We start from the raw sequence: 27,406 nt of genomic DNA, 5'->3' as shown, positions 1-27,406 counted from the left end.
GAAATGACCCTGTGCATATTTCATTGTAAAATATGTAAATCTATATTCTGCTCTTATATGGCTTCCAAGTACAGCAGTGCTTCTTTCACAGCTGTTTTCTCTCCGACTGCTGAGCTATTGGATTATTTTCCTACTCCTTTCTCCTTGTTTTGACTGAATTAATGGCACTAATATAACCTGTAATCCAACTGGTTGGATTAGGTTCTCTTTTTGTCACCAGAAGTAGCTTTTGATTGAGTTTTGCAGGAAAACATCATTGTAAACAAAAAAACTTTTTCAGTGGAACAAATGCTCAGACCATGTGGTTTTTATTTCAACTAGCTCTGATCGTTTGATAACTTTATCTGGCTATTCCAGTCTGCACTGGTCCTCTTTGCAAACTGCTTCCATGTGTTTTTTTTTTTCTTTAAGCTGGAGGTCAGTTAGCCTCTTTGACCTTTGTCCAACCTTTGTCATTTAATCCATTCCTACTTCTGCTCTGTATAAATTAGAGTTCCTAAATTGTGGCACCAAAGGTTCTTTGTTCTCCATATTTTAGATGCATCTCTCTTCAACATGCCTGAATCAAATAATAATGTCAATAGCAGGACTCTGGGGAACTTGACTGCATACCGAGGAGGTAATTTAGCCATTATTTTCAGATGTGTGGGAACAGAGATGCATCTAAAATGTGGAGGAAGTCTGACCTTAAGTTCAAAAAAACAGATTTCAATAAATCTTTTAAATAATATTACTCAAATTTAATAACCTTTGTAATCAGATAGGAATCTCCTGATCTAATATTAATATCGGATATCTGTCCAAGATTGGCCAAAAAACTAATAATAGATTTTATCACCTCCTGTTAAAAGTTTCTGTAACTCATTGGTTTGTTTTACATGGGTCAGTTGTTCTCATATTGTTTGTTGTTGACTTTTGTTCCCTGTTTTGTAATATTACTTGATCAAGACTTTTCTAACATTCTACATTGTAAAATAAGTAATTAAAGCTGGTATTATTCCTGCTAATATCTTATCTGGTCAATATCGGTATTGACCAATTCTCAGAGCTGCAATATGGGTATCGGCAATGGAAACTTTCATGAAGATAAATAGTCATAAAAGGGTGGAATCTTGTGTATGAATAGTGTTGCCTTAAATAAGTTTTTCTATAGCAAGTATTGTTGTTTTGTGAATCTAATTTTTATTTGGGCAAGAATTGTGAAATATAACCCTGATCTAATCAATATAAAAAACAGGAAATGTATTCTACTTGTTTTCAAATTAGCATGTGTAAAACTGGCATTCAGTATGCCCTTAGGAAAAACGTCTAAGGCAAATCTTTCTGATAACCACTCAATATTTCTCAATATATTTAGTTTTGTTGCTACCATATATAATACAATATACACACCTAGAAGTAGGATTTTGATTGAAACAAAAAGGGAAAGAAAATCTGATTAAAAAAGAACAAAACATCCAGTTACTTCTCTGAAGTTGGATGTTATGATGATTTACAATAAAAAAAAAGATGAGTACCGGTACAAGGTGTTGTCCTAAGGATTAAAATTGGCTAAATAAATATTGAACCAATTTACACAAAGTAAAGGCTAATAGCTTTAATATCTTTAGTATTTCATAGTTAACCACTGTCAGGCTAAATAGAAAAATTGTAAAAAGGCAAAAATCAAACAATTTTTAACAGGCTCTTTAAAAATGACTAATAAGTCAAAGAAGTAGTAGGAGGGTAAGGCCGGGGGAGAGCAGTACAGATGAAGTGCTGATGGGACGATATCAGGCAGCAGCTGAGGTAAACTATGCAGAGAGAAAGAGAGTCTGTTTGTTGTGAGGCTCATGGGAGGAATCGATCTGCCGTCCTCCTGGCTGACTTTCTTTTTCCTGCAGTTCGGCTGTGTATGGTTTCTCTCTCCCACACACACACTCATATTCATTCTCAAGGCCTGCCCCTTCATGATCATCCTTTGTTGTGTTTTTGCCGTTCCTCCATCCTCTCCCACACTGTCCCAGATCAATCTCTACCCCCTCTTCCTTAAAACCCTTTCTCATCCCCTAGGACACAGCTACAATCACATTTATCATTTTTTTCCCTCCCCTTGACTCTACTTATACTTGGAGAGAGAGCTCAGACTGGGGTTCCAGTCTGAGCTCTCTCTCCGATACTTATGTTTGTATTTATGATAGCAGGGTCATAGGGGTTGCAGGCTGCTTCCATCGGATCATCTGAGAATCTATTAAAACAAACCACATCACAAATAAACTGTGGTGGGATGGATAGCATGCCTCTCAGTCTGAGGCCCACCACAATCCTCTGACTTGTTTCCATAAACTTTATAGACAGATTTCACTCTCATTCCTGCACTCAGAGATGGCTCAGTGTTTCCCTGACAAATGCTGGTTGGCGGGAGGTCTGTAAGTAGCAGGGTGGATGTCCTGGCTGGATGTTTGGGTTTTTAATCATTAATACAATCCTAATGCGCCCGGCTATGTTAACAGTCCTAATGCATGCATCTCCTCTTCCCACTGAGAGTGTAAGAGCAAGATGAGGAGGACATTTTCCTGCACGGCAAACATTTGCCCACAACTATTTTAATTTAGACTATTGTTTAGTTTAGCTGTTGAACGTTGCCTGTGGAACATGGCACATTATCCCTGGGTGTGAATTATACAGTAACCTGGCAGGAAACAGGGGAGGGATTCAGTTCTCTACTGTATCTTTTCTTTGTTTATAGCAAAGTCTGTATGTCAGTAATGATGAATGAAACAGATTAGAGCGGCAGTCAGAGGGAGTACCCAGCAATCACTTTTAGGTTAAAGGAGTCACACAGTTTTCAAGATCAACTCTGTAACCATAAGGTAAAGTCATGCAACAATATGGCCTTTTTCAGTCCTGGGATTTAAATGGGGTTAGCATTCCCAGAGTCATTTATAGATCAGGTTAGAGTGAACCTAACAGCACTAATCATGATTGCTGCTACTGTGAAACTGTTCTTTAATTACATAAATAAATCCTTTTGTTATCGGTTTCTGAAAACTTCCCGTAAACTAGTGGATTTGGCATCAGATGGCCTCTTCTGTCTCACAGAAATAAGGAAAGAGCTGGATGGACTGTTGTCTGATTGAGTTTATTCTACCTTCTCAGGTTGCCGTTTTCATGCATCCTCTCAGAGAAACCCTGTAGTTGTCTCTCCGCTGTGCATCCTTATATTCTTTAAGGACTACTCTCTTCCACCAGTCTATACTTGCATCCAGCCTGAAATGCGATAGCAGACTGGAACATGCAGAGAAGGAGTTCTTGGATGTCTCATTCCTGATGTGCATGTAAACGAATTATATCTGACAGAGCCGTTATCTGATTTCCTCAGTTATCAGACTTCTGCTGCGCACGTAAGCACGCTCAGCGGTAACATGGTGATTAAAGCAGGTATGGGTTCCTTTGGCGGTGTGGGGATGTGCCAAGTTCAGGTGGAACATTAAACTAGTGTTTCTATAAACCCTGTCGGCTGAGGGAAGTGCTGTAAAATCTCCCGATGGGCAGCTAATCTGGTTTAGGACGTGATAAAAGGGACAGGTGACATGGCCCCCCAAATCAGCACGGACGCTGGAACCTTCACTCAGGAACTCAAGCAACTTTACTCTTTCTCCACATTCTGAGTTTGGAAGAAGCAGTTGTTGTTGTTTTTTTAACGCAATCCAAACAATTTCTAAAGTTTTATGTTTAGCAATCATACAGTACACATTTTCTGCCAACCAAAGCAGCGTTAATCCACAGACATTCAGAAGGTGAATAGAAATAGGCATTGGGTCTAAAGCTGATATACATCTAAATTAGCTATTGATTTCATTACAGGAGTAGATTAACATTCATAGCTGAGGTGGAAATTTGTAAAAAGTCTCCCTCTGCTCTTTCTATAAATGGGATTTTGCAGACTGAAAGAGTTACTAAAGTCTGAGATTACCGTAAGAAGGAAGTTTTGTTTTGGGTCGATAAACTGTTTTAAAAATGCCCAAACGGTGTTTGTTAGGCATTCAAACACATTACATACATACTTCTACACCAGCATAGATCAAACATGCTAAATGTTTCTTCTTCTTTTTTTTTTTTTGTACTTTTTGGTGAGGGAGCAGTTTATGTTGGCATTGGTGGCTAATTGGCTGTAGCTTGATTTACAGTTAAGCAGCACAGAGAGACTATAGACTGTAGAAGCAGGACTTCATAAACAAAGTCAGAGCTCAGTGACCATATCTGGAAACTATAGCTGAGGATGCTACACAGATGGACAGAACTGGGGGGGAAAAAAAAGATTTGAAAGAACTTAGATCATTTCTGTTGAGAGTAGACCAGATGCAGGGCTGGAGTCTTTTAGCAAAGTTAAATAATGTGAGTAACTCCTTCAGTATGGTTTTTTTGGGATTTTACTGTATAGACTAAATATCGACAAATATAAATTTTAAGGCCAAGACAGATTATTTTACAATTAATTTAAAGCTGCAAGTCTTTCACCTCTCAAGAAAGAGGTTTTTCATAAACCTTTCCCAGAATTTTCCAAAACATTGAATGGTGTTATCTGTTAAGATAAGTTTATAAGTTGTGCTTCAATTATTTAACTTGATCTTGATCAGAACTTTGACTAGGCCATTCTAAGACATCAGTGTAAGTTGAGTGGATCAACTTATTGAAGCTCTGACTACAGTGCTATATTTATGCTTGTGGTGTTCTGGAGGTTTGTAGAGCCAAACTATGTCATTTAAGTTTCCACGCCCCTCTGCACAGGGTGCATGCGATCACAATTTGCACACTGCGCACCTTGGAAAATTCGTTACTACAACGACAGCTCTGCTTGTATCTTGAGATTTAGTCCATAAACATCACTACAAACAACAGATATTGAAACTGCTAAATTATTGTGTCAGTCTTGGATGACACAATGAGAATGTAATAGATTTAATAGGATTTAATTGTAAGTAGCTGTGTTTTCTATTTCCCATTGTTTGTGTTGTCATCTAACGCAGCCTGAGCAGGCAGAAAACTCGGACAAACCTCATACATCAAATCCTTTACTGGGTCCATTCCGGCCTCGTGAAATCTACTATCTCTGCAACAACAATAAAGGCTTAAGTGTTATTAGACAGCTAATAATACAGTAATAAATTACCTCTCTGTAAAAAGCTGAAACTGACCTCATGTTGAGTTATTTTAGGAACAGGAGTAGAGAAAACTGACCTCATTTGCCTATACTGTTTATTGCATGTTGGAAGAAGTCTTTCCAAGTGTGTTCTTCTTTTGAATAAAGACACTTTAACACAACTTTGACAAGGAAATGACAGTTAAGGGGTTAAAGGTTCAATCTAAATAGGATTACATTTTAAATTCAGGCTTTTCTTTTTCTTGGTCCTTATTTCAAGTTATTAAAAATATATAAATGATTAAATACCAATATCAGTTGATATCAAAGGCTTATATTGTACAAGTCTTTCATCTATAACACACAGCCCTATGCTAGAATTTAACCAGAGGTGTCAGAGTCGTGATAAATGGCCTCTACTGTTGTCATAAAGCACTTTATCAAGTCCAAGGTCTTTGAAGAGCTTTACATTACATTTAGTTCATTCACATGCTTATGGTGGTGAGGTACATTGTAACCACAGCTCACGCTGGAGCACACTGACAGGTGAGAGGCTGAAAGGAGTGGGGGTTTAAACCAGCAACCAACCACTTACAGGATGAACCCTACCTCCTGGGCCACCGTTATATCTATAGCTCTAAAAAGTAGTCATACACATTAAACTTTTTCACATTTGTGCTGGTATTACAACAAACTTCAGTGTTGTACTACAAATTACATGTAACAGACATACACAACGTGGACTGTATTTGTCAACTGAATGGAAAAAAACCTGAAAAAAGTGACTTTTGGATTCTTATGGAGACAGCATTCAAACACCTGCAACACTTTCCAGTATTTTTCCATTCAGTTGACAAATATGGGCTACTTTGTGTCAGTCTGTTAACTTTAAAATTTGTCGTAGTACCTGAACAAAATGTGGAAACATTTTAGGGGTACGCATGCTTTTGGATTAGTATGCAAAGAGTTGATTCCCTTTTCTTCTGCATTTCAAGTTGCATTGGCTAAAACCAGATGTACAGTACTGCAGATATCTTGGTTTTGCAGAAGCCATTTTTCTTCCCCTTTTTGTTCAAAGTAGGACAATATTTTTAAGTGAATAAACTTTAAAAAAATTCCATTGTACTACTTTTTATTCATGGTTTGTGAGACAGTATCAGATAAGAGTTTTAAGCTGATCTGAACGCACTGTTTGTGCATCATCCTTTCCAACCCAGAAACCACAAAGGCTCCACCCTTTGTACATAAATATTTCTACTATATAGCAGCAAACATGTCTCTTTCTTTATTGGTTGTCCTTTAATACATGAACTGTAAAAAATTGTGGGGAGCTGAAGGCAATCTTCTGCTTGACTTACTCTCATTAAAAGTACCGATACTCCCTTTCAGTATCTGCTGACGTAAAACTGCTCCGTGACTAATCCTAACCAACAGAAGAACTGGGTGTATTTCAGTTATCAGAAGACATCCTCTATATCCCTACCTTCTTCCACCTTCTTGTGTCTCTTTTGCTTACATCTGCGTGAAACAGCATGACTCAGTTCCAGGAACATGGAGAAGCTTCAGGCTCTTTCTGGCAAGCCGGGTGTCAGTCTGAATTTCCCTGATGGCAGTCATATATGTGTGCTGCTGTTGCACAGATTTTTTCCAAACATAGATTGTAAGTGGAAAAGCAGCCCCAGAGGAGATGGAGCTTTTTTCTGATAGGTCTTTGTTGTTATCACTTCTGTTCTCATCTTCTAAACATGTGTGCACTGGATATTTGTTTTCTTACCAGTTCAAATTAGCTGTAGTAGCTTGGGAGGCCATCTAAACTCCTTTTTTTTGTTAGATTTTGCAGGTGTAACAGTAGTTTATCATGAAGAATGAAGCGTAGCAAGGTTGACTTTAGAAACAGCATTGAAAGTGAAGTGAATGGGTTTAGGAACTGGTTTGTTTTGATGTGTTTCTTTACTATAATTATGACTAACACATTATTGACACTCCTGTTTAACTGGTTATTACATAAGTTCAAGGCATGGCTTAGGCATTATGTCTAAAGAGTTTGCATAGCTACTGATATTCTAAGCGACATGAAGGTAGGATTGTTTTTGATATTGAATAAAAGCCCTCCAGAAAAACATTCATATTTACGCTGTCATAAAACTAATCTCTATTTATTCACTGGATTGTTGATTGTCCATTTGGATTGCTGATTGCCCATTGGCTGTGCAGGGTTAAATTAAAGCCACCGGCCGCCATATTGGTACTCCCTTATTAGACCGGTCGCAATGTAAACAATATGTGCACTACAGCATGGAACGTGATGTTCTCATTTTCAGACTTTTTTTTTTTTATATTCCCCCCCTGCAATTTTCACCACTAATTGAAATGTATTTAAATCCACATTAACATGAATTCAACACACTGAAGTTAACAGATAAATGGAGGCAGAAGACGTCTTTCAAGCATCAATGCACACATTCAGCGACACACAGGAGCTCTTTCAAGCTGGGCACCGTTTCATTCATAACACCTGTCCAAATAACGAGGAATCTGAATCAGAAATAATTTAATAATCCCAGGCCGAAATTACTTTTGTTACATTACTCCATCTGTAATGGAGTGATTATAGGACCAATTTGATATTACATAATTTCATACAATATTTATAAAATTAGGGGGTCCCGGCTCCATCTAGCTCTCAGTTTGAGGCTCCTTGGCCTGGAAAATGTTGAAGACCCCTGACCTAAAATAAAGAAAAAATATAATTATCTTGGTTGGCCAAAACAAAAACCTGACTTTTGCCTGATATGAGACAAGCAAAGAGTCAGCTGTTTGCTGATTTTTTGCTGATCATATTATTATTATTAACAAAGGGCTTGACCAACAGCAAGAAGAAGTGGGGGTTTTCAGTAATCAAGAGAACCAGTGTCAAGTGTTTCTATTTAAAAAAGGGCATTACACAGAGGGAACTATGGTTCAACTTCTGCACTGATTGTGGTACCGAGTAAACGCTCGAAATAATGGCAGCAATTAAGCTTTCCTCTCTTTCTTTTCTTCTGATTTTGTTTGTAGTCTAGTAAATAAAGTAACGAATTATCAATTGTAGGATTTAGGCTCATATCGTTGTTTTTATAGGGATTAATTATTTTTTCTTTAATTCTTGTCTCTCAATTAGGTCGTGATTTATCGTGATTAATCAAATATTGAAATAATCATCAAATAATTTAGTAATCAGTTAATCAGCTGGATTATTGAGACTAAACAGGCCTTTAGCTGATGGAGTGACCCACTTAGTGCAGTATTTGTAAGAAAACTGTTAAAAATATATATCGATATTTTGCATTTATGATTTTAAAAAAAAGAACTTTTTTTGTCTATCAATATGCTCTATTAAGAATTCCACAAATTTAAAAGTTTTAGTTTCCCCTGGTTTAATTCTTTAAAGAATTTTCTTAAGGAACCTTTTGATATCTAATTATTGATCGATTTATAAAAAAAAAAATCAACAGATTCATGCAAATCTTTAAGCCAATATTTCTTTTTGCTTCCTTTTCATCATGCAAATCACATGGCGTTAACAGATGTTACAGAAAACTCACCTGTTTATAGAAAATTATTTTAGTTTAAATAAAAAGACAGTTTATATTAAGAATGGATATCAAATTAAGTGCCAAGGCTGCTGTATGCAAGAAATGATTCTGTAAACACAAGCCTCTATTGGCCTTTACAACAACAACAACCAAAATATCGGTCAGAGCTGGAGGTTTTCTGATTTAAAGAGCCAGAACAACTTACACCAATCAGACTGACATTTTCTATGTGAGTTAGTGGATTTAAAATGAAAGAGTATATCTGGAAAATCACTGACATCAGATTAGATCATAGCTCTAATTGTACAGAGTTAATTAACTATGTGGTTTTTCACCAGAGCCAGAATAGTCTGGGATAAATGCAATTAATCAAACTCTAGTCTGATTGTAATCTTTTTATGATGTTTCTTTTTTTTTTCATCTTTTTTCAACTTAAGGGCTGTTTTCCTGTTGTTGTTTTTTCTTCCACAACCACCCGCCATATTATCAGCTAAGATAAAAGACATCATATCGAAAGCTCAAGTTGTTTCAGAGTTTTCACACATTAATAAGATCCGGCTGGAGTTAGAAGTGAGTTAACTGTAGTTTATTATTGGGATGTTTCTGTTCAGAGTAGCACCTCTTCCTGCATGTTATGTTTATACTGGAAATCTCTTGGCTCATATACTTAGACTCACACACACACAGAAGGCGGAAGTGACCTAGTTTTCCTAAATGGTACCAACTGTGGAGGCCTTCTAGAAAAGAACAGCATAGCTTGGTGTCACCCAATAAAGGGCCTAACATCTGAGATATTGTGCACCAGCCTCCAGACTAAATGAAATCTCACGCTGGTCATCTATGTAAATGTACGCGAGCCAGATGGTAGTCTGCTAAAGTCTGAAGCTGCTGAGGGTGGGACTATGGTTGCTCTTAAAGTGGTGGAAAATCATTTTAAGTCAGCAGATAGGCTCTCAGGTTTCATCACAGTTAAGCAGTCAGTCACAGAATAAGAAGGGCTTTAGTTACAGGAATGTTTTCTGCTGGTCGGCCTGAATCTTTGTCCCTCTTCTCCCGTCTGGTGTCTGTCTGGATCCGACCTTCCCTGATGAGGGGGATTTTCCTGGGAAAGTCTTATGGAAAGAAAAAAGCCGGAGCCCTAATAGTAAAAGCATGTTCCATTATATTTTCTCTCCTTCTGTGTGTCCGTGTGTGCGGTTTATGAGACCAGCTTCTTCCTCGCACACAGAAAGCATTGTGTTTTTTCCCTCTCTCATCATCAAGAGGAGCAGGCTCTCTGGAATCAGAGCTTCCTGTTCAATGTGGGGTGAGGCCCATGGATCTAGAGCTGAGGGAAGGAGGGAGAGGAAAACGGAACCAGCTGAAGGTCACTGTTAGGTTACACACTGCAAAAACTATCTCAAAATGAGTAAAAATGTCTTAAATTAAGGGTATTTACCCTTAACTTTAGCAGGTAAATTAGATGATTTGCCAATGGAATGGGTATTTTTACTCTTAAGATATCTACCGGTAGATATTATGCACTTGAAATAAGACAATACAATTGTTTTTTTTTTCTTATTTTAAGTGTAAATTGTCTTATTCCATTGGCAAAGTGTCTCACTTAAATCCATATTTCAAGAAAAAATTAACTTATTTTAAGAAAAAATTACTTATTTAGATTTCATTTTATTGCAGTGCAGGGGCTAACATCAGCATTTGATCACACGAAATTGGATCATGAACGCAAAAGGTTAAAAATGGACGAAATAGAATAGCTAATAAAGATTGAAGTATTATTTAACAAATCTTGTAATTTGCAAAAATATTGCCACCAAAGAGTTAACTATTGTCTGCAGATGCAAAGGCTGCTGAGAGGGCTCTGTTAGGAGCTCCTCACTGCATGACACACTAAAACCAACTGCTTTAAAGGCTTTGATGTCCAAAATAGTCCTGTCTCTAAATGCAGTTTCTTGTGCCAAACACATACTAATCTAATCTAATCTAAAGATACAGATTACAGATCAATGATTTTTTTTCTTGTTTGAAGAATTAATTTGAGATAATAAAAAATATTTCAGGTCAAAAAACATAACTTTCTGCATGTTGATGCTCTCAGGCTGCCCTCCCAAACTCACCTCTTTAACCTGCGAAGGTCAAAATCCACCACTGAATGAGTCATGTGACCCAAAGCACTGCTTTACATTAGTCTGAGAGCTAGCTAAGCTTAAAGCTGACAACAAAACAGAAATGACACTTATCTGATCAGACATATTTGTGGTTCTCCGATGTAGGAGGAAGTCTAGAGGAGTGAATGTGCTCTTGTCTTTACACGTTACTCCCTGACTTGTTTGTTATTTGGTTCAGAAAACTGATACATTTAGAACAGTGGACTGTTGCTAGATGCTTTCAGCAGGTTAAATCTTGATGTTACCTAGTGGCTTAAAGTTATATATGTGTCACTTTAGTAAACTTACTAATAACATAATGTAGTTGTTGAATGTTGACTAATGAGTAAATATTCACATTAAAGATGTGCTGTTCAATCAGATAGATTCAGTCTTAGTAAGATCAGCTCTGATTGGTGGTTGTCAGATTTAATAGTTAAATATATATATTTTCTATTCGTTAAATGCATTAAAGCAAGAGCTCCTGATATTTTAATCCATGAATACCACATTTAACGGCCTTAACTTTGTAATGCACAATTTTGTTGATAGTTATAACTCAAATGAAGATTAGGGACTTACACATAGAATCACCACATATTTACATAAGTTCCCAAAATACACAAAAACCATATTTCATGGTTAGAGTCACCATATGGATTTCTGTTTGGTAGTCAAAAAAAGTAAAAAAAAACAATCTAATTTTGTTTCCAAGTTTGGGGGCATTGCAGGCTAACAAAAGAAGCCAAATGATCCCCGTTCCAAAGGGGTGGATCTGTTCTTCCGTTTCAATATGCGTGTTTTCTAAAAAGAAAAAAGGCTTTGTTGGGCTACTGTATAAAATCTCAAACTAAATACCATTTCAGACATTTTGAATTGAAAAAGCTTCCTGGATGGGAAGCAAAACATCTTTAAACTTGGAAGCAAAGTCCAGTGGATTGTTTTTTTTAAAAACGTTTTTGGAATGACTATGACCTGGATAACTGAGAGCCTTCACCAGCATTCTGTTTGGTATATGCGAGAATAATGCCTTTAAACCTGTAAGGGGATGGATGGATGGATGGATGGATGGATAGATGGATGGATGGATGGATGGATGGATGGATGGATGGATGGATGGATGGATGGATGGATGGATGGATGGATGGATGGATGGATGGAGCTTTTGGAAAATAACTGCAGCCTTCAGGAACAATCCAATTTTATTTTTTCCACTCTGATAAAAGCAGCATGATTTTACCTGCTGATTGACGATGAGCCTGGAGCTTCTTTTATAGCCTAGTGATTTGACTCTGTTAAAGCTGAACTTGGTGCCAAAATCTGTGATTTATAAACTTAAGAATTGTCCAAAAACACTTTTCATGCTTGATGAAAAAGCCCCCAGCGTCATCCTAATCATCACGCTGTCTGCTATTCATACTCACCTGATGCAGCCTTAAACCATTCTGTAAAAGTCTTGCACATCTGACTGATTGCAGCCAACAAAGCAGCCTGTGTTGAATTCTCCATGGTCTTCCCCTGTGCATGCTCCTCCTTCTTCTCTGTCTGTCTGTTCTGATCAACCATTGTCTGTCTCTGTCTCCTTCCTTGAAGCTGCTGTATTTATTCTACAGAAACCATAAGGTCCACATTCCAGTCTTTGTGGCCCGTCTAACATTTTCTACATTTTTAAATGCTAACATGTTGAACAGGTAGGATTCATAAACATTGCAAACACAGCCTAAAGGCCTGTCTGTCAGCTGGAAGCTTCTAAACTTTGCCATCCGGTTGATCCTCCCAGCCACCTGCTTTAATCTGTCAATGTATTTTATTTTTTCATGCACTATATATATTTTTTTCTAATGCAAAAACATAGCAAGTAAATCTGCCTAACCTCTGCAGTTTGTTTTTGTTTTCTTTTTTTGCTTTTAAATCCTGCTGTCTATCTTTTTTGTGCCCCTCCCTGTAAAAATGACATTGATGTAGTGTTTCTGCTCTCTGGCTGTAATGCTATTATTTTCCCAGTAGATGGCAGTATAATCTTAGCTGCAACAGCAAGTAAAAGCTTGTTCTTTTGATTTTAATTAAAAACTTATTTAGACACCGCCATGATCACCAGGAAGTCTCTTTACAGAGACATGTTACAAAGGGGTAAAACAGGGCTCTTTTCGTGATAAAATTGTATCAGCCATACAACCACCAAAGCTATATTTAAAATCCACTGGTCAAAATATTTTGTTGCAGACTTTAACTTTGCTGCATTCTTATTCAGTAGAATAGAACAAGCATGTTTCTATGGCGAGGGGTGGGAATGCTGATGGTTGACTGGGATCTTCTCTGTGTGTTTCAGACGGGTCTAAAGCAGCAGCAGTAGTCGAGCTGCTGCTGTGCACTCTGATGTCATTTTGGTTCTTGGTGCTGAAGGTCACCCTGGTAACAGACGACTGTCTATCGATGGTCTTCTGTCTTCCTTCCTATTATAGTCTGTGCTGGCCCTCTGCCATTTATCATTTGCTGTCTCTCTAATGACTTTGTGAAGCAATATAGCATTGTAATATGCTACAGGGAATTTAACTTTAACCTACTGCTGAATGGCTGCTAAAATGCGGGTTTATTTTTTTTATTTTTTTGTCCTGGTGTGAAGCCACATTGCCTGGTATAAGTATGCACACATCTTGTGTCTTTCCACATTTTTTTCAAGTTACAACCACCATCTTTAAATAAATGTATCTGAATGTAATGTTATAGACCAGGGGTATTCAACTAGATTTCAGAAGGGTCCAATACTTTATCGTACTCCATCTTTCTAAGGGGTCCTTAAAGGAATAGTACACCCAAAACATGATTAGCCTTCATTTTCTACTCACCCCCATGCTGAACAAAACTCTGGAGTACTTTTTTGATATCTCAAATGCATCTGGCTTCCGTAGAATCGTGAGCGCCCATGGGGGCGCTATTAGGAAATCCTGTACACTACTGTTTAGGCTCTAAAACGTTCTAAATGACTTCGTTTCGAGTAAATTATGGACGCTACCCACTCAGGACACTTGGATTACATTGGACGAGCAGTATGGAGGAATATTGACACGTTTTTGTGGACTTTTATGGACCTTTCTGTCTCGGGCGCCATAGACCTCCATTATTTGAATGTCAGCAGACAGCAAGAAGCATCCCAGATCTCCAGATGCATTTGAGATATCAAAAAAGTACTCCAGAGTTTTGTTCAGCATGGGGGTGAGTAGAAAATGAAGGCTAATCATGTTTTGGGTGTACTATTCCTTTAACCATTGGATGTTGCACATATGTATTCGAAAAATTTAAAACTACTGAGGCAACTTCAACATTTTATCAAGCAATTTCCTGCTTTTCTTAGTTACAGCATAGTTTTAAGGAATGTTTTATATATATATCTTAAAAATGCTTCATTTCCTGATCTTTAAAGAACAATTTTAAAAGCACCTTACAGTATAAAATACGTCCTTGGTTCTGTAGATCTTTCTTTTACATAAGCTGAATCCAGTTGCAGCACAAAGTAGTAGAAAAAAAATACAAGTTTAGGGCTGAGAAAACATTATTCATTTAACAGAAATCTGAGTTTGTCTATTTTTATGTTATTGTTTTTTATTTTATTTATTTATTTATTACTAAATGAAAATTCTGAGTAAGTCCTCAAAGTTTAGGTGCTTGGAATCATGGTGGTGTCTACTGTTGCCAACAGATGCATATTAGTCTGCCAACTCATCTTTGAATGCCCCGTTTTCATAGCCCACTTTCCTGAATTTTGAAACAACCAATCTCAAATGTGTTGATATTTAACGGCTAGCTTCTCTCTGACCCGCTTTTCATCTTGGTGTGAACAAAACAGGTCTAACGTGATTGAAATTGGTTGTGGTGAGCGACTGAAGAGCAACAGCTGGGCTGTCAAAGCTGTGCCTGATGAATATTTTCCTTTGAGCGGAACAACCGCACATTCATTTTACCACATAAAATGTCCAGCGGTCCAGTCCCTGGCCGGAGTCTGCCAGTTGGTGACCCCTGTTATAGACCAACCTGTCATATAATTGTGAATAAAAACAATTTGTTGATTAAAAACACTGAAATGTTAGCTTACATTTATATCTTTCTTTTTTTCAAAATCCAGCAATATGTCAGTTCATTTCCAATAGTTCTTTAAACCATTTTAGTGACCACCTCATAGATAGCCAGAGGAAATAAAATAAGGAAAAAACAGCGTAACAGCAAGCAAGGAGCACAACAAACTGATTAGTGAGAAAGTAACAATCTCCCATACTTTGGCAGTCATATGGAGCCCAGTTTATTAAATAAATATAGAGAGAGAATAATAGAAATACCAAAGCAGAGAGACAAGCTGGGGAAAGAGAGTATTAATCAGAAAATCAGGGAAACTTTGGAGGAGCAGCAGAGATCACAGCTCAAGTGCAACAATTGTTAGTCATGCACCTCACAAATCCGACCTTTATGGGAGATTGTCATATAAGGAACACAGCATTGAGTTGAGAAATTTGTACTTTTTGGCCTCATGCAAAAAGTTGCACGGAGAAGATCTAACATCGCTTTAAATACAAAGTCTCCATGGTGGTGGCAGGATCATGCTTAGGTGATCAAAACATGCATAGAGCTAAATATATAGAAATCCTAAAGGAAAATGCTTGTTTAAAGAAAAGACAACACAATTTCCATTTGACTTGACAGTTATGCTCTACTTTATACTGATGTACCATTTAAAATCAAGCTTTATTTCTGATAGATCTGATTTTTTTAAGAGCCTGATTGTGTAATTTTAACTTTGAGTTTAGATTCCCACTTGACTGCCTGTGCTCACCAGCTCTTGTCCCAGGACTGCCATAACAGCATGTATCTAATGAGGAGATGAGAGGTACATCCACACAGATGGATCCTGTTACCGCTGCCCGCAGGGGATTATCTTCCTCCACTAGTTATTTCAGGAGGTGATTTTTTTCCCTCCAGATTTTTATTTAGTTTAATTATTCACTAACAATCTCCTCGTTAGATTTTTGTAGCATCTAAAAGGTCAAGGCATAATGAAACAGACATCTGCCTCAGGTGTCTCAACATCTGGGTTTTTGACCATGCATGTGTGTAAGTGTGTGTCTGCACTCATCAGCTGACTGCCTTTGAAACAGTTCCCTGAAGTTAGACCGTTCTAATGAGTTCCTGCAAAAACATCCTTGAAAAATGCCTGGCTTGTACAGTAGGTTGTTAAACTGTCATCTGTCACTCTGTGGTGTGAATGATGAGGCTTGTTAAACCTGGCCCTCTGCCTATTGAGACTCTGCTGCTGTGACTTCTTAGTCAGTAAAGGATACGTAAATTAAAAAAGTCAATGTTTCCTAAAATAAGTGTATTTGATCTTAATTTGAACATGTAAATAAGATGATCTACCAATAGAACGTGTACTTTTGCCTTTAAATAAGATAATTCGATTGTATGTAGTTTAAATAAGATAATGGATTAGTTTTTTTCTTATTTCAAACATAAATCATCATATTCATTGGAAAATTGTGTTATCTATCTTCTTAAATTAAGAAAAAATTTAAAAATTTTTGCAGTGCATGTAAAACTGCTGCTTAGTGAGGGATTGCATCATTGCTGAATGTGGTTCATTGAAAGGACTGTGGAAATCTGCTACCAGTTTAAGTGTTTGTTATGGTGAAGCTGTCCAAGCTAATAAAGCGGTGGCGCATTTAGTGATCGGTTAAATGTTTGTCTTCCTGTGTCTCTCTGGAGAATTTATTTTTAGATGCCAGCTTTTTGTTAATAGAAAAAAAAGAGTTGTATTAGATCAGATCCGTTCACACATTTGGATGTAACCTAAAAACACAGTGTTTTAGGGGCAACAATAAAAAGACAAAATAGTGTGTCACACTGACAAACAATGGGGGATGTGGTTATGTGCAGAATTAACCACCACTTTCAAGCTGTTCAGAAGCCTTTGCACACTTCAGCACTCAAAGCTGCCTGTGAATTACTGCAAATAAAGTTAAAAAGTCATTCCATGCTGATGCTGATTTTTGCATCTTGCAATAAAGTGTTGTTGTCCTCTGGGAGCTTTTAAAGAATCAGGGTCACAGTTCCCAAGTGTTTAAGTTTTGCTTTTCTGTATTTACTGGTTAGTTGATTATGCTCATTGAGGTCTTGCCACATTAGTTTATGTGTTTGTTTTCTGGTTCTCAGTTTATCCTTCTGATCTCTTTGTAAATTTAGAATAATTTCTGTGACATCTCTTTTTAACTCTTCCTATTGATTGGTTGTTTCTTTGTGTCCAAGTTCTGTCTGTGTCAATTAGGCTCTGCTTCAGTTTCCTTGTTTTCCTTCTACCACAGTTGCTTAATATCTCTACTAACTGATCTTCTGGTGTGTTTGTCATTTCTTCACCCTGCTTTTTTATTTAAGCTTATGGCTTGATAACGCTCATATCTTGATTCTCAGTTTTACCATCCCTGGCTGTTATTGAACCTTTGATTAGATGACCTGTTTCTACTGCATATCTTGAATTAAAGGTTTTCTTTTTTTATGTTCTTGACACAGAAAACCTCTGCATTAGATTCTTAATTTCCCACAAACGTGGAACATAGAAATCTTAGTATCAAAAGAAATAAGTCTGGAGAGATTTGATAAGGAATAGCTAAGGCTTTTAATTATATCAAATAACACAGTGAGAAAATGTAGCACAGCAGAGAAATTTGATTAGGCTCATTAGATAATCATCATGCAATCTCAAAGTTAAGGATCTCTTTCAAGGGCAGCCTTGACATGGCTCTTGACCCTAAGTAGCTACTGATGTCTATAGGGGATCTGAGTGCGCTAACATGGGGGAAACGATACATCTCGTTACAAGCACTGCAAAGAGGCTTCATAGAAAAGATCAGAGTTTATTTATCTTTTTAACTCGAGGTTCATTCAAAATTGAAGATGGAAAACAAAAATTTTTGCAGAGGGAATGAATGGAGCTGGGGGAGCTTAAGTGTAGGGTGACAGTTTTCAATTGTCCTCTACATCTGGGCTTTTAGGTATAGTAATACAATTCATTTCAGTTTATTTCTATAGTGTCAATTCACAACACATGTCATCTCAAGGCACTTTGAAGTGACAATTCAAGCAGATCATACAGTCAAATTGATTCAAATGTTCTATCTAAGGAAAACCAGTTGATTGCATCGACTCATTGACTTGAAGGCCATCCCTTACACCAAACATGCTTGTAGCGACTGTGGAGAGGAAAAATTCCCTTGCAACAGGACGAAACATCCAGCAGAACTGGGATTCAAGGAGACAGAAGCAGACAAACAAAAGAAGCATAGATCCAAAAGGCAACTGTCAATCAGCTCCACAGGCGGCCTCATCTCGGAAACACACAGCCAGGCAGACGAGCCAACTCCCATGTCAGAGGATGAAGAGAGCACATCTAGCCAGTGACAGTCAGAGAAACAGGACTACACTGAAAAACAGGCCGATCTCCAGCATCTATAAACAAAGGTGTTGATGGCAGCAGCACAGCTGATATTTCTCTCCAGGATGGAGTCACAGCCAAACAGGAACAGACCAAATGAAGCTACTATGAGAAAAAGCAGAGAGAGCATAGCTTTAGAGATTGAACTAACAAATTCTGCAGAGGGGAGAATAGAGATAGAATGAAGCAGAATAATGAAATAGGGGTCCCTATGTCTTCCAGAAGTCTAAGCCTATAGAGATAGCTCAGGATAACCTGAGCCACTCCAACTATAAGCTTTATCAAAAAGGAAAGCTTTAAGCCTTTGCCTTAAAAGTAGACACGGTGTCTGCCTTTCAGACTAAAACTAGTAGTTGGTTCCACAGTAGAGGAGCCTAATAGCTAAAAGATCTGCCTCCCGTTCTAATTTTATACATTTTAGGTACCACTAGTAATCCTGCATTAGTGATAGTATTGGTAGCAAAACAAAGCCCTCTACTTACAAAGAAAAATATTCAAGCTAGAGGATACAGCATATATAGAAACACACTTGGGATTTTAACATCAGTGTAGGCAATATTACAATCACAGCAGACAGATATTAAAAATATAGAATCATATTCAATAAACTAGAATAATTAAATGAGATTCAAATTAAAACTTTGGAAATTAGCACCTTGAATTTGATACTTTAAAGGTCACATTTCTGTATTACAAATATTTTTAAGGATCTTATGTCGTATATCTTAAGGCTTATTAGTCTTTCTGTGTGTTATTAATCCATGTAACATGTTGCTCCTTCAGAGGCGAGAATGTGTTTTTCATGTTGGTGTTTACTTTAGTGAATGAGATGCGTAAACCCACTCTGAGTGAAGTGTGTAGAAGTGGAAGGAAATTTGTTCTCTTCAAACAATGTTGTCATATAATGTCTCAGCCTGTTGGTGGCAGCATCATGGTTTGTTTTTTTGTTTTATTTTACTTTTGAAAATACTGGGACTCAAGTTATCATGAGGGGATATTATTTGAATAACATTTCAAAATACCAGTCAGTGTGGCAAAAATCTAAGCTTCTGTAAGGAAGCTGTAGATGAGGAGGAACCTCATCTTTAAAGGCAAAAATGGAAAAAAAGAAAGAAGTTTGAAAGAAAGAAGGGCCCTGCTGATAGAGTCCTATCCCAGTTTAAGGGTTGGCATGAAAAAGAAGCCACAATATCATAGACCTTTATTTTTTTTCTTCCTCCAAAGTCATGTGTTTGACTTGAACAAGTTATTGGTCAAATATTCCCTGCGTGTCTCCTTCTTTGACTTCACATAAACCTTTTTTTTTTCTGGATTTCTTTAAATAAGAAACGTGCATAAAGGCTTTAAGATCCTATTCCTGGTGTTAGACCATTGCTTTCTGTTTACCCACAGGTGCAGCTGTAACAACAAACACATCTTGAGGTCAACTGCTGTTGATTCAGCAGGGCATTGGTCATTTTTCTTGCTAATCTTTAGGGAGAGCTTTACCTGACAGGTGTGATCTATAATGTCACCTATCTGCTGGTGATAAATGTCCCTCAGTTTATTTGTTGCTATAAACATTCCCATCTGATACACAATCACATTTATCTGCCTACACCCCCGCCTTATGAAACCTGAGATCTCAATAGCTGGTTGTCAGCAGTTCTCAAATTGGGAAAATAAAAAAATAGATTTTTAGGTTCCTGGCCTATTTCTGTGACCTTGTGTGCCCCACGTTTCATTCAATAGTATCCCTTCTTTATCCTAATTTCAACTCTGTTTTTCTCTATTTCTCTTCATCTCTATGCTGCACAGTAATCTCTACTGAGCCGTTCATAATCACAGGCCATCTGGGCGCCGTAGGGAGAGATGAGCCTGCAGCTTGTCGGATGACCAAACCCACCGTGGGCGAAAAGACGCACACATTCACAGTCACACCTTTAATGCTCGCATGTCATCACGTGGCTGTTAACATCCATCGCACCTTTTCAAGAGCTTATCCAAGGACACACGGTTCGTCCAAACACAACACTGTTGGGATCCAAGGTGGAGAAAATAACATAGTTTGTAGGTATTGATCTCCCACAGTGTGGGGAGAAATTGTACCTGTGATGTGAATCAAGCTTATCTAAGCAATGAAGGGGAGGTGAAATAAATTGGAAAACAAGGGAGAAAAATTGAGAAATAATGGGTTCATGATTCCCGCTTGGTGCAGAAAGGCATCACATTGCTCTGTAATTCCTTAATCGAACCCACAGACAGCCATCTAATCCAAATATCATACTCTCTATGGTTATTTTTGCCTATTTCTAAAATTGCTCTGCAGTGTCCCGAATGTGCCGCTCATGGTGGGCGGCTGCGCAGCTCAAAGAGACCATTAGGGAAATGCTGACTGCTGCTTAATTTTAAAAGACGCCCTTAAGCTATCCTATTGTGGAAAAACTGATCCCGGTTTTACTTCAGAAGCTATCTAATAACATTATCATTACTTCCTTAAGTTTCAGTGTTTTATAATGTGGCCTTAGAAAGAGATGAGATTTTTGTGAATTATCTAAATGTGCTACTATGTAAAACCTAAGCAGTGCTGATAGTAAAAACTCAATGTTGCTTGACTGATTCTTTTTCATCTCAGTTATCTTGGTAGCAGTAGTCAAACTGATGAAACTGAAAAAGGGGTTTAATAAATCATTTTAAATGAGAATATAATTGAATGCTTAGCAGCATGCAGTGCTCTGTGAACCAAGGTGTGCAGATGACATCCCTGTAAATCTCTTTGATTAAATATCTTGTGATCTAATCGGTATTGACTAGCACTTAAACATGGTGCATTTGGTCTGGTTTGTATCTAGTCAGGATAGGTAACAATAACCACCATGTAATTTATCTGTGTATTTAAAATTTTACATCTTTGAGAATAATTTCCTAGGCTTATCGCTTCTACTCACTTTCCTTGCATTGCACCCATCATTACCACCTTGCCCCAGGGCCAGGCAGTCTCACACAGCATGGGATTAATGCAGAACTATATTCTACAGATCTCTGCAGCTCTAACAGAATGGGACAGCAGGTCTGCTGCCTCACTTTCCTCTAGAAAGCATGGGGGCTGTTGTCTAGCTGCATGGATTAACCTTGGCTTCAGACTCTTTGTAATTCAGATAAGGCCTCTTTCCTCCTGCAGATAAGTTCAAACATTAATAATGAATTAAAAGATTGTCCTGCAGGTAAAATATTAATAACCTTTCCTTATGAGATGGTCCTTTGAGAGAAAGAGAGATGATGGTGTGCTTGTTGGAGTAATTTTAAGCATCTCTTTGATTTTTTTTTTTTTTCTTTTTTTTTTTTTTTTGGCTCCTGAATGTTTGAGATGTAGTCATATGCCAGGGTCAATATTTGACTAGCCAGATATTTGGGAATGACCTCTCAAGACTTGTTTAAACAAGGGCTTCAAAGGTGTACTAGTAAAAGCTCATCCCGCTGTCATTAAATGCCACAATCATCTCCTCTAATCTACTTTAGGATGGGTCATATTTTCTTATATTTAGTCTCTGTGCGTGCAGGACTAGCTATGGCAGAGTTCAAATCAGGAAACAATGATTGTGTGTCACCAGCAGATGAATACAGCGTGATCCTTGCTCCATGAGCTGAGGTCTGTGGGGTTGTTGTGTCTTTCTGGCTCTCCAGAACCTTCAGGGATGTGTGAATAAGAGGTTTATTTATTTTCTCAGATTAAGCTTATGTCTTTCTGTTGTCTGAGTGAGCCTGTGTGGGATTTATTCATGTCTCTCCCAGAGTTTTAGAATAAGCTTTTGGTCGGGCCAACATGCAGTGGAATTGAATTGTTCTCATAACAAAAACCCAGCGTTTGTCTTCCGGTTTTCCACAGCAGGGTGTTTGCCAAAGCAACTGAAGCAGGTCTGCTATGCAGCCAGTCCCTGACTTATCCAAGTTTTTTTTTAAGTCTTAATAGAAAATTTTAAACCATCTTCATTCATTTATACATGCACATGTCCTCTTAGTGTTTTTGTTAGTGTAACTGAGCTAACTCCTGGGTTTGCCTGCCGTTTTTTTTAACTCTGAAGAGCTGAAGCAGAGCACACAGCTCTACTTGCTGTGTGCTCGTGCAAATTAAACCCGCTGCGGGCTGCCGAAGGCAAACTAACTCACACGGCAGCATGTCAACTTCTTGTTGACACTGCATTTGATCATGTAGTGCTTTTGACAATGTGCAAAAATTGAACAGACATGCTTAAATTTAAGTACATAATCAGAAATGAGGGATGTATTTTTTGTTTATTATCTTTACTACGGTAACAATTTTTTGGGGGAGTGGCGGCCTAGTGGTTAGGGCATAGGGCTTGGAATCCCACTTGAACTCCCACAGACTGCCACTCTGGGTCTCTGAGCAAGATCCTTATCCCCCGAATGCTCCCAAGGGCGCCTCACGATGGCAGCCCACTGCTCCCCAAGGGGATGGGTTAAATGCAGAGAGTTAATTTCTACATAGTGAGATCCAGAAAGTTCAGTTTATTTATTTTCTTCTTTTTTTTTTTTTTTAAGAGAAGCTGCAATTTTCTGCCTCTATAGGTTCACTGAGGTCCGAGTGACGGAAGAAAATGTGTCATTGGTGATTCAGTGGAGCAGATGTTTGACAGATGTCATCTGTGGGTCAACGAGTCGAAGGAGATTTAGACCGTTGGTCGTCAATATTTCAGTGGGTTTGTGTGTGGGAGGCAAAACAAACACACAAAGTTTTTTTTTATTTATGGACATATGGGAAGGAATGATGAGATTAGTGAGAGCAGAAACGGGGTGAAAGAAAACCGATCTGTGCTGTTTTTCCTTTTCTCTGTGATTACTGTCAGTATCTGCTTTATCTCAATACAAAAAGCCTTGAGACAACGCACTTTTCCACTATAAACACAAACGTTTAAATCAAACCCATTCAGAATTTTTTTTTTTTTTTAAGATGCATTGTGACACTTTTATTGATGTTTTTATACTTCAATTATCGTAAACACTTAATTTGGTAGTTTCATTAAAGTGAATTTGCATATTGCGCAGAATATTGTCATTCTGCTCTTTAGAGGGTACGACGAACTTAACAAGCTGATATTAGTTGATGAGTTAGTCAGGCAGACTACCCCAGTTAGATCAACTGTTCAGAACTCGCAGAGTGTAGTTTAAACCAAGAAACATAAATGTAGTTTAAACTGAGTCTAATAATGAAGTTTAATGTTTTCTGTGCCTGAAATGTTCACGTTTTTTTAAGTGCTCTTTTGTTTTATGTATGGGAAGCTTTTTCAGACGGCTGGCAGACAGCCCATAGCAACATGTGGGTAAGATGAAGACGTGCATCATTCTATGCTCCTTTAGAGCTGGAGAAAAATCCTTTCCTTTCAGCTGTTTCTTGATAGTTAATTTGTCTGTTTGTTTTAAGGGATAGTAAACTTTCGAAACTGTCTGTCAAAAAGTTTTAGCAGCTTTTACATACTACTTTTCTTAGTCAGTGGCATACCTTAATACAATAAACCAGCTTGAAGATGACTGTTTTATGACTTTTTTTTGTGTGACTAAAATGAATGATTTAAGATTAGTGACATACTTATCCAAATTCCTTAAATCCAAATCCAAAACTCCATTGCAGCTAACAAAATAAATGTAATTGCTTTAAAACTTGATACACTGCAAAATATTGAAATCTAAAGAAATGTTTTCTGTAAATGAGAGCATTTTTACTTGAATTTGGCGGTAAGTGAGACACTAACCACTGCGCCATCAAAGCATGCACTAATTATCTTATTTTAAGAGTAAAAATATAATTCCGTTGGCAGATAATCTTATTTACCTACTCAAATTAAGGGTAAATACAAATATTGTACAAATACAATTACTTTCTTCTTTTTTGCAATGTAGCTTTGTTGACTTAGTGCCAACAGTAGTTTATGCAGGACAATCTTAATTATACCACTCCATCACTGATAAACTAGGCTTGAAGGTCTATACAGAGTCTAATCTTAGACTGAGCACTCCCAATCATATCTAAGGTCTAATATCAGTCTATACTTCCTTCAGCAGACAAGGTACTTAACAGCAATAGGACAGATGCAATTTTTACTAACAAAAAACTAGCAATTGTAATATTGTGGTAACCTCTTTGGTAATGCTACACGTTCTGACAGCAGGTCACTTAAAACAGATTAATTAGTGATTTCTAAACACATACCTAACTCAAAATACAGCTGAGGTAATCAGTAAACTCAATAAACTTAAGTACTGATTATGTTTTTATGCTGATTGGTTTGCTAAAGGGCTAGGCTAACAGTGTTAATTGTCTTTTTTGCTTGTTGAGTTTGCTGACAAAACATCTCATTGTAGCAATTCATCTCAAGAACACAAAAAATCTGATGTTTTTTGCTTTCTGGACAGCTCTCAGACCCGGAGTTGCAGCAGCCATTACAGTCTCTCTTTCATCTCCGGTGTCATCGTAAAAGCTGAGGAGCTAATGGATTGTAAGAGGAAATCTGGATATGTTGAAAAACGACATAATACACTTACCATACCACACTGTTAAATAAAAAAAAATAAAATAAACAATGATGGCAGGGAAAAATGGTTCTGCAAATGTAGCCAAATCTCAATAAACATTATTTTAAAAGCCTTTCACTGAAAGCTCTGATAAAGCAAACTAGATATATATTCTATGTCATGTTAAAAAGTAAATTTTGAAAATGTAGACTGTCAAAATGGGCTGTAACTGATTATTTTTATATAGATTCACCACCTCCAAAAGAAAAACTGTGGGTGTTTGCTCCTTTTAGATTAAACACCAAGGTGGCCGCAGAGCTAATTCTTTACTTAACCTTTGCTTTGTGTGAGAAGATTTCTTCTTGTCAGGTCTTCTGGGACGAGCAGCCGGTCTAATTGTAGCACCTGTTTTGCTGATTCAGATAGATGCATAATTCACCATCTTGAGCAGTTTTAATCGGTTGAAGGAGAGCAGCAGGAGGTTCAGAGGTTACTACAGAGGGATTCAGTCTCTGTTGATAAAAGGAGTTATTTAACCAACTCACTGCAACTCATAAGTCTCCATTTCTAAATTCACAGCTTTTTTTTCCCTCTAAATTTAAGTCTAACTCAGGCACCCATCCCCCTCTACGCTCTTTTCAACTCTTCCCCTCTACTCCTCACACCCATATCCAAAGCCCTGTTATCGTTTTCAAACTGGTGATACTTCACCAGTGTTTCCATGGTTATTGCTGGCATTTGTCTCAGGATTCAGAGCCGGTGTCAGGCAATTTCACCCCGTCTTTAAACCCGACATCAGCTCATGAGTGTTTAGAAGGGGGAGCGCAGAGTGATATGAGGGTGGGAGGGGGGGCTGTAATTATATGTGCATACGAAGAGGGTAGGAGCAGCTTGGGCGCGTCATTCTGCCAGCTTTTGTGTTTTGCGTGTCTGTGGGGGGAAGCCACACAGGGACACGGATGTATTCCCCTGAGACTACTGGTTAACTGGGTCCTGCAACATGTTTTATTTATTTACACATCAGAAACTGTAATTAGCCTTAGCACTACAGCTGAAAAAGAGCAGTGTTTGATGATAAAAAGTGCAAGTGCTTTTAGATGTTTGTTTTTTTTTTTTGTTTATTTGAAGTTAGGTACCAGCTGATTACAACCTTGAAGGAGTAAAACTGTTTTGATGAATGCTACAATTGTTCCATCATACTGTTTCTTCAGGCCTTTTAAGATAAACTGTTTTCTCTGATTCTATGGAGCACAGAGTAATGCACTATGTCCCTCCCCCTACCTGTGGCTGTACACTAGTGGTGAGTATTGGCAAGGGTATTGCGATACGATAAATGTCACGATACTTGGGTCATAATTAGGGCGGAAACTAACAATTATTTTGCAAATCGATTAATCTGTCAATTATTTTTGCGATTTATTGAATAATAATTTGATAACCAAAGGTTCCTTAAAGAAGACCGTTAAGAAATTAAACGAGCTAAACTAAAAAGTTTACCCTGGAGGAGTTCTGGATAGAGCATATTGATGGATGAAAAATATATATTTTTTTATCTTAAATGCAAAATGTTTATATATTATTTTAAGAATTTGGTGTAATTACTGTTCTAAGCGGTTTGCTCTGTCAGCTAAAGGCATGTTCTAGAGTCTCTACACTCCAGTTAATGATTATTCGATTATTAAATTAGTTTACAATTATTTCAGTAATGGATTAATCACGATTAATCCCATAAATTATTTCAGCCCTTGTCACAATACATTATTACAATATTGCAATATCACTATATATTGCAATATTTTCCCCAACTATTAAAATTAAATGTATAAATAAGAAATCAATTGCCGTATATGTTCTATATATCTGCCAGAGATAGCCAAATAGTCTTTTTTTTTTTTTTTTTCCCCCACCCCTACTAAACACTGCTGGTCAGCTGGCTGAAGGACGCCTTGTCCAATTTTCCCTTTGCTTACGAGAAAGACCAGTTTGGAAACAAGCTAATTTCTCTGTCTTGCAAACAGTCTAGTGGCTAGTGTTTTGTACAGTGGACAGACAGGAAAGGGGTACGAGAGAGGATACAGCAAAGGACCACAGATCGCACTCGAACCCGGGTCGACCATGTCGAAGACTAAGGCTTCCGTACATGGGGCGTGCGAACTAACCACTGCGCAACCGAAGGCCCCGAAACAGTGCCGTTTTTATAATAAGCTGCTACACGAGGGATATTGTTTTAACAGGTACCCTTAAACGAGGTCTAATATTTTGCATAAAAAAAGGTTTGCAAGAGATATTTCAAGTTATCTCTATCAAAATTAAAGTAACAATGTAAATGTTATTGATTACTATAATTAAATAGGGAATATTTAAATTATTTTTTTAGCAGCAACAAGAGTAATGTAATTTTTTTAAATAATGGGAATAGAAATCATGTACAACAATATTAAATATAATATTAAGTTATCTTTTTAGTAAACCATAGTATGTTAATTCTGGGTTATCATTCTGCAAAAATTTGATTCCACCCAAACCTAATCCAAATGTAATATTAAGAAAATATGCATGTCTAATGACATTTTCATTTTAAAAA

General features: G+C 37.5%; 1 protein-coding gene across 2 annotated transcripts in view; it reads left to right on the top strand.

The window, feature by feature from the left end:
• fgd (faciogenital dysplasia) overlaps positions 1 to 27,406 on the top strand; it is an 83,160-nt gene that overhangs the window by 1,442 nt on the left and 54,312 nt on the right. The gene's annotated exons all lie outside the window — the stretch shown is intronic.

This window comes from Cyprinodon tularosa, unplaced genomic scaffold, assembly GCF_016077235.1.
Source record: "Cyprinodon tularosa strain WSP-4 unplaced genomic scaffold, ASM1607723v1 ctg833, whole genome shotgun sequence".
NCBI classification, from domain to species: domain Eukaryota; kingdom Metazoa; phylum Chordata; class Actinopteri; order Cyprinodontiformes; family Cyprinodontidae; genus Cyprinodon; species Cyprinodon tularosa.
Note: the sequence above shows the minus strand (reverse complement) of the source record. Positions and strands in the feature narration are given on the sequence as shown.